The sequence below is a fragment of the Schistocerca serialis genome, chromosome 3 (genome assembly GCF_023864345.2).
Source record: "Schistocerca serialis cubense isolate TAMUIC-IGC-003099 chromosome 3, iqSchSeri2.2, whole genome shotgun sequence".
Lineage (NCBI taxonomy): Eukaryota > Metazoa > Arthropoda > Insecta > Orthoptera > Acrididae > Schistocerca > Schistocerca serialis.
In genome coordinates, this window is record NC_064640.1 from 386,615,694 (window position 1) to 386,624,198 (window position 8,505).

Below are 8,505 nucleotides of genomic sequence, written 5' to 3' on the forward strand. Positions count from 1 at the left end.
GGAAGGGGATTGTCAGTGCGGTGAAGGAGATAAGGGGAGATGCGGACAACATGGTGGGGTTGGAGGAAGGTTTCATTAAGGACGAAGGAGTCAACCTGGTGCTGGGAGAGGGTATGCACGGAGAGGTATTTGCTTGCAGGGAGGGAGCGAATGTTGAGGTAGAGGAGACGATACTGTTGACACGCCATGAGGTTGGGGGTGGGAAGGTTGCTGGATGGGGAGAGAGGGGCTTAAACGAGGGTGTCTAGGCAGGTGAAGGTAAAGTAGGCCTAGTTGTGGGAGTATGTGGCGTAGGTGTTTAAGTGGAAAACTGAGCGGGCGGCAAGGGAAATCTGCTGGAGTGTATGGGTGCGCTGTAAGGGGTCCCGCGAGACCCACATTCTCACCTTATATGTCCAGACACTAAGGGGTGTCACGTCACGTGTGCTGCACTACTGTTGAAATAGCGCGTTAATATTTTATAAATTTTAGACCTCATTTACTTATTTTAAAGTTTATTTGTTTTAATATTTGCCGTAAAAGTAACTTATTAGTGGCTTTTCATTAATCTCAGTCTTTTTTCCTGTGTTATTGACTCGAGTGGTCTATTATTTGTGAGTCTGCTTTCGTCGTTCGTCTAAGTAGTGTGTTTACATTTTGCGGCGTGCACTGCAGCTGTAGCGGTTATAAGCTAAGCACTGACAAACTTATTTGTGCTCTGTAATACAGTTATTAAATTTAATAGATTTCAGCGGTGTTGCGTGCCGTTTGTGGCGAAATAACGACTTAATAAACTTTTGTAATCGTTCGCTCGCTGTGTTTTATAGAGTTTTCAGTGTGTTGTAGTCGTTTAGTAAATTTCGTGCTTTAGTTTTCAACTGACGTTTATTATTCTTTCTAGTGAAATATTTCAGTAAAATTTTCATTTAGTGTTTTAACTTCACTTAGTGTTACAGTGGTCGTTTTAATTTTTTAGTTTTAGCTAATAATTTTGTGAAGTTTTGCTGGTATTGGTATCGGCTGTGTTGTAGTAGTATTGATACAAGTAGTTGCTTTCTTAGTAGGCAGAGAATTTCGAGACCATTATTTTTAGTTCTTAAATAGTTCTACTGGTGTAACTGAACCTTGGTAACGTAGACGTGTAGTTTTTTTCAGTAACTGTAAAATTTTACCATGAGTGAAAAGTGTGGGCTCTGTCGTAGGTTTGTGAGTATTGGATTACGGTGTGGGATTTGTTCAAAGTATTTTCATTGGGGGGAATGCAGTGGGAAAGCCAGTGGTCATTTTAAGGAGATCCTCTCCTGGGAATGTAGAATCTGTAGTAGAAACATGTTAATAGAGGAGCAGGAGCGTAAGATCTGTGCCCTTCAGGTGCAGTTACAATGCGCAAAGGAGGAACTAGATAGGTTGAGGAGGGTGAAGGATGGTGGGGAATGGGAACTGGCAGATGGCAAGAAGGTAGCTAGGAAGAGGAGGTATTCAGACAGTTTTACTTTGCATACATGCAATAGATACGACCAACTGTCAGAGTTGAGTGGAGAGGAGCCTCGTGTAGCCGTAGATGTAGGTAACTTGCAGCAGTCCTCAGCAATTAGGAGGCCTAGGTTAGTTGCAAAGTCTAGCAGAAAGAAGGTTCTGCTGCTAGGTAGTTCCCACGGTAGAGGTGTGGGCCAGCAGTTGCACAGGAAGTGTTGAGGAGTGAGTACCTGGTCACCAGCATTGTGAAACCTAGTGCAGGGTTGGCTCATGTGACTGAAAGCATAGGGGAGTTATGTAAGAATTTTACGAAAGAGGATCAGGTAGTGATAGTGGGTGGAGCAGGGAACAGTCTCGATAAGGACGGGGAATATGATGTACGTGGTGACTTGGTTAAGATAGCTACTCAAACTGGCGGCACTAATGTGCATTTCGTGCAACTGTTTCAGCGTCATGATCGGCCTCACCTTAATGTGGCTGTTAGGCGCGTTAATGTTGGGCTGTGGAGGGCACTGATGGCGGAGGGTATGGATCACATCTCAGTGGTGCCAGTTGGGTCTATCAGTAGATGGGGTTTCACTAGGCATGGCCTGCACCTCAGTAGGTATGGGAAGGGGAGACTGGCTAAGCTTATAGGTGACAGTGTAGTGGGTGGTGGTGGTGGTAGTGGTATCACTCATGGAAAAATTCCTGTAGTAGTTGGTGTTAGAGCTGCACCTTTTTTAGACTGAAGTCAGCTGATACGTATACCAGCTTAAAGGAAGTGCCTCTAACTAAGGGCTCACCTCCAGAGGATGTAATGTTTCCAAGTAGAGAAGGAATTGGCATATTTCATCAAAATATAAGAGGTATTAGAGATAAAGTTAGTGAACTGATAATAGATGTTAACTCTGAAATTATTGGTATATCAGAGCACCACTTAAATAATTTGATAATTTAGAGGCTTCCTTTACCAGGCTACAGATTAGCTGACTGTTTCTCAAGGAGTTCCTTGCAGGGGGGGGGGGGGGGGGGGCGGCTCTGTACGTAAAAAAAAAAAAAAAAAAAAAACAGTATTTCATTTGAGTCCATAGACGTATCACGACACTGCACTGAACAGATATTTGAAAGTTGTGCAGCATTAGTTGAATTTAGTGAAACTAATCTTCTAAAATTCAAATGGCTCTGAGCACTATGGGACTTAACATCTGTGGTCATCAGTCCCCTAGAACTTAGAACTACTTAAACCTAACTAACCTAAGGACATCACACACATCCATGCCCGAGGCAGGATTCGAACCTGCGACCGTAGCAGTCGCGCGGTTCCGGACTGAGCGCCTAGAACCGCGAGACCACCGCGGCCGGCAAACTAATCTTCGAATTGCTGTTGTTTATAGGTCCCCTAACTCCGACTTCAGAGCATTTTTGCTTAAGCTAGAGAGGGTTCTTGATTCACTTTGTAGGAAGTACCAGAAAGTAGTTATATGTGGTGACTTCAATATTAATTTTGTACATGATTGTGCAAGAAAAAGGATGTTGATCTCATAAATTCATATGATCTGATGCAAACTGTGTTTTTTCCAACTAGGGTGCAGGGGAACAGTAGCACAGTCATAGATAATATTTTTATTCATTCTTCATTACTAGATGGGCATTCTGTTAGTAAAAGGGTGAATGGCCTTTCAGACCATGATGCACAAATTTTAACACTAAAAGGTTTTTGTACTCAAACCAATGTCGTATTTAATTACAAACTACGTAGGAAAGTTACTCCAACAGCCATAGAGAGTTTTTCAAAACTTGTCAAGGTACAAGAGAGGCAAGGTGTTTATAGTGCCGATAATATAGATGATAAATACAATGCTTTCCTTAACACATTTCTCATGCTCTTTGAGAGTTGCTTTCCATTAGAACATACTAAACGGGGTACTAGCAGTAATGGACAGCCCGGTTGGCTAACTAGTGGGAAAAGGATATCATGTAGAACAAAGCGGGAATTATATCAAAATGTTAGAAGTAGTCACAATCAAGCTACAGTATCCCATTACAAACAGTATTGTAAGGTGCTTAAAAATTTTATTAGCAAGGCAAAAAGTATGTGGTATGCAAACAGAATAGCTAATTCACAGGATAAAATTAAACTCATATGGTCGCCCGCATCTCGTGGTCGTGCGGTAGCGTTCTCGCTTCCCACGCCCGGGTTACCGGGTTCGATTCCCGGCGGGGTCAGGGATTTTCTCTGCCTCGTGATGGCTGGGTGTTGTGTGCTGTCCTTAGGTTAGTTAGGTTTAAGTAGTTCTAAGTTCTAGGGGACTGATGATCATAGATGTTAAGTCCCATAGTGCTCAGAGCCATTTTTGAAACTCATATGGTCAGTTGTGAAGGAAGTGTCTGGTCAGCAGCACAAGGTTCATGATATAAAGTCAGTTCGCAGTAATAATATTTCTGTTACTGATAAATCAGATATATGTACAGTATTTAACAACCATTTTCTGAGCATTGCTGGTGAATTAAATAAAAATTTAGTTTCTACAGGAAATCATATAAATTTCTTAGCAAATGCCTTTCCGAGATTGACGTCTGAAATATTCCTCTGTGATACAGACAAGAGGGAGATTGAGTCAACAATTAAATCAGTGAAGACTAAGGACTCTCATGGTTATGATGGAGTGTCTAGTAGAATATTAAAGCACTGTGCTGCACATGTTAGCCCTGTATTTAGCCATATTTGTAATTTTTCCTTTAGGAATGGTCAGTTTCCTGAGCGATCAAAGTACTCAGTAGTAAAGCCGCTTTATAAAAAGGGAGAAAGGGATAATGTAGATAATTTTAGACCTATTTCTATGCCATCAGTGTTTGCAAAAGTTATCGAAAAGGCTGTGTATGTTAGGTTAATTGATCATTTTATATCACACGATTTGCTATCAAATGTACAGTTCGGCTTTAGAAGTCGTTTGACAACTGAAAATGCTATATTCTCTTTTCTCTGTGAAGTACTGGATGGGCTAAACAAAAAGTTTCGAACGCTTGGCGTATTTTTTTATTTAACAAAGGCATTTGACTGTGTTGATCTCACAATATTGCTCCAGAAGTTGGACCATTACGGAATAAGGGAAGTAGCTCACAATTGGTTCACCTCTTACTTTAGCAACAGGCAGCAAAAGGTCATTATTCACAATGTTGATAACGGCTGTGATGTGGGATCTGAGTGGGGTACTGTCAAGTGGGGCGTGCCACAGGGATCAGTGTGGGGGCGCTCCTGTTCCTTATTTATGTAAATGATATGCCCTCTAGTATTATTGGTAAATCTAAAATATTTCTGTTTGCTGATGACACTAGCTTGGTAGTAAAGGATGTTGTGTGCAACATTGATTCGGTTTCAAGTAGTGCAGTACATGACCTTAGTTCATGGCTTGTAGAAAATAAACTAACGTTAAATCACAGTAAGACTCAGTTTTTACAGTTTCTAACACACAATTCAACAAAACCTGACGTTTTAATCTCACAGAAGGGGCATATGATTAGTGAAACTGAACAGTTCAAATTCCTAGGTGTTCAGATAGATAGTAAGCTGTCGTGGAAAGCCCACGTTCAGGATCTTGTTCAAAGACTTAATACTGCCATTTTCACTATTCGAACGGTATCGAAAGTGAGTGATACTTCGACACGTATATTAGTCTACTTTGCTTATTTTCATTCACTTATGTAGTATGGTATTATGTTTTGGGGTAACTCTTCCCATTCTAGAAGGATATTTTTGGCTCAGAAACGGGCGGTTCGGGCAATAAGTGGTGTGAGTTCACGAACCTCTTGTCGACCTCTGTTCACGAGTCTGGGTATTTTGACATTGGCCTCTCAATATGTATATTCCTTATTGTCGTTTCTTGTTACCAATATTAGTTTATTTCCGACAATAAGCAGCTTTCACTCGGTTAATACTCGGCAGAAATCAAACCTCCATTTGGATCGGACTTCCTTAGGTCTGGTGCAAATAGGTGTGCAGTATACTGGTGCATCCATTTTCAATAAGCTGCCACTCGAATTCAAAAATCTTAGCAGTAATCCACGCGCTTTCAAATCGAAACTGAAGAGTTTCCTCATGGGTCACTCCTTCTATTCTGTCGAGGAGTTCCTTAAAAAATTAAGCTGATTCTCATTGTATTGCTGATAACGTTTGCTTAAACTTATGGACTGATTCTCTGTCAGGTTCATGAACATTTATATTTATCTGTTATTACTTTTATGTTGTAAGTTCATGTACTGACACGTTCCATGACCTTGGAGATTTGCTCCTCAATTTGGTCCTACGGAACTTGACATGTAAATAAATAAATAAATAAATACATTCGTAGTGTCCCAGCCAACACACTCATTAGTCGTGGAAGACATTCTTACCAATTCGCGTAAGAGTTCGGGGAATATGTGTGCATCCGCACAGAAGGAGGTCATGGCCGGTATTGCCAGAACTAAATACTTATATGGATATGGTGTCTGTTCTTTCGGACACCGTCGTTTTTGAATGTTTGACTTTGTTGGCGGAGCCGTAACACCTCTGCTTGCCCCGTTTCTTCAGTACAAAGTGAGGACCACGAAGGTTTCTTTAAGTTCTGGAGAGAGATGAAAATCGGAAGAGGCCAAGTCGGGACTATGTGGAGGATGATAGATGACAGTGAACCCAAAGCGTCGGACTGTTGCAGATATCGCTGCGGTCGTGTGTGATCTAGCATTGTCATGCTGGAGGAGAGAGTTCTCCATGTGTGGATGAAGTCTTAGAATTCGATATTCGATTACAGCACGCTGTTTCTCAGGCGCCGACATAGTTACATTACGCACCGCCATGTTACACGCTACAAATCGTAGCCCTCTAGCGGCAGAGAGACCCAAATATGTAGACATGAAGAATAAAGGTGTAGAATATTAATAACATTTGTTTCAGTTAAAAAGTTCCAATAGTTTTCGCATAAAAACTCGGAGGCTTTACTTTACAGCACGCTCTCGTATGTAGGAACTAACAACTTAAATGAAAAAATTACTGAATACAAAAAAGAATCGAAATAACATATAGAAAGAATGGCCGATGAACATACTCTAATAAAACTGCTACAGTACATCCTTAGAGGGAGAAGAACCGTTGATAGACACAAGAGCAGATGGATGGATGAAGAGGCCGTAACGGACGAACTAGTCTCATGTTTGAGGGAGGAGAAGAACGGATAACAAATGTGCATTATGACGGACGGAGTGACAGGCCCAGTATCCAGAGCGATGAAACGATGCTACAAGTGAAACAAAATCTACGCTATGAGCAACGAGTGAGGATTTGTGCTCTGGCTAATGAGTTTCCTGATGTTGGATGTAGCACCATTTACATTAAAGTCACAGAAAAGTTCGGATATCGTAAACTGTGTGCAAGGCTGATACCAAGATTCCGAACCGGCCTGCACAAAGAGCGAAGAATGTCAGGCTAGTGAGAGCTTTGTGCCGATGTCAAAAAACAGAGATAATTTTCTTTCCCACATTGTTACTGGTGGCGAGATGTGGCTATCCTGCACCAAAGCAGAATCAAAAGAAGAGTCAATGAAGAGGCGTCATTCATATTCGACAGAACCAAGAATTTCTAGAAATCTCGTTATTTGAGCCGAAAAGTCATGGGTTCCGTTTTCTGGGACAGAAAAGCGCGTTCTTTTTGTTGGTTTCATTAAGTGTGGATCATCAATTGCAGCTGACGTTTACATCTAACCGCTCGCCAGAAACGTTCCAAATTCGAAGGCGCTAGGAACTATCGGCGGGATAGTCCTTCACCACGATAATGTACGTGCACACACCATGGATAAAATTCAGCATTTCCATTGAAAGAACTCGATCACCCGCCGTACAGTCCCGACCTCACACCCAATGACTAATTACCTGATCTTGCACTTGAAACAACAGCTTGTTGCACAATGGTCTAAAAATGATGAGGAATTAAGATCTCCGCTGTCAGCTTGTTTAGTTATCAGGCGGAGAAAGTCTGAGGATAGGAGTTGAAGAAGTTAGTGCTGCGTTACGAAGAGTGCTCAGAAGTGAACAGAGAATGTGGAAAAATGTAATAGATTTGTAGTAAACTAAAACTGTCAATAAAAGTTTTCTCCGTCGAATATATTTTTTATGTTCAAACCTCTCTTACTTTAGTCCTCTTATATAAAGAAGCACCCTATTTACGCACAAGCCTCGCGTTGCCCCCTGACAGGCGCCTAGAGAAGTGGGTGGGTAACAGTTCTGGGCGTAGGTGGGCCAATGTGTTATTCTGAATAATATTTCGATTACGCCCCATATCCCCTTCGTAATGTCTCACGTAGTTGTGAGCTCTTTTGTCCATGCGCGGCATTTTCTGAGCGTTGAAAACTGGTCAGCTTGAGTGAGGACCGGCACAGAAATCATAGTCTGTAGTTGATCATGAGCTTATCTTACTGCTGGAAGCTACATTACTGAGCATGTTACTAGGTTCATTTGGCAGGTAATGACAACTCTGTAAGAAAATTTAATTCTGAAAGGAATACAGGATGCTTAAAATTACTGATGTTCAGCAGCTTTTATAGGTAGTATATAAGTGATTTTTTTATAATAACATCAAGTGAAGCTCGTATAATGAGAATTTATTTATCGTTTTGCTGTACTAGTATCGGGCTTTACGTCCATCTTCAGCAGTAGGCTAACAGAAGATTGAACCAAAACTAATTTTTTAGGACGACTGACAACAGCTGTTAAGCATTTTATGAAATGCATGACACGCAGCTGTGTATTTATCCTTTGTCACTACTGGTTTTTGTTAATAACCATCATCACAGCATTAACCAAAACTGCAAAATATAGACAGCTGCTATCACGCATTTCAAAAAACAAAGGAACCAAAACTATTGCAAAATGACATTACCAAAAATATAACGCGAAACATTGTCAAAAGCATACAGTACTTAACATCTTAAGCATTCACACCGCATAAACTGCATTACACCCACATGATTAATCACATTCTATCGAAAGTGAATGAGGTGATTATTAAGGCACAAACAAAGCAGTGGTCCAACAATG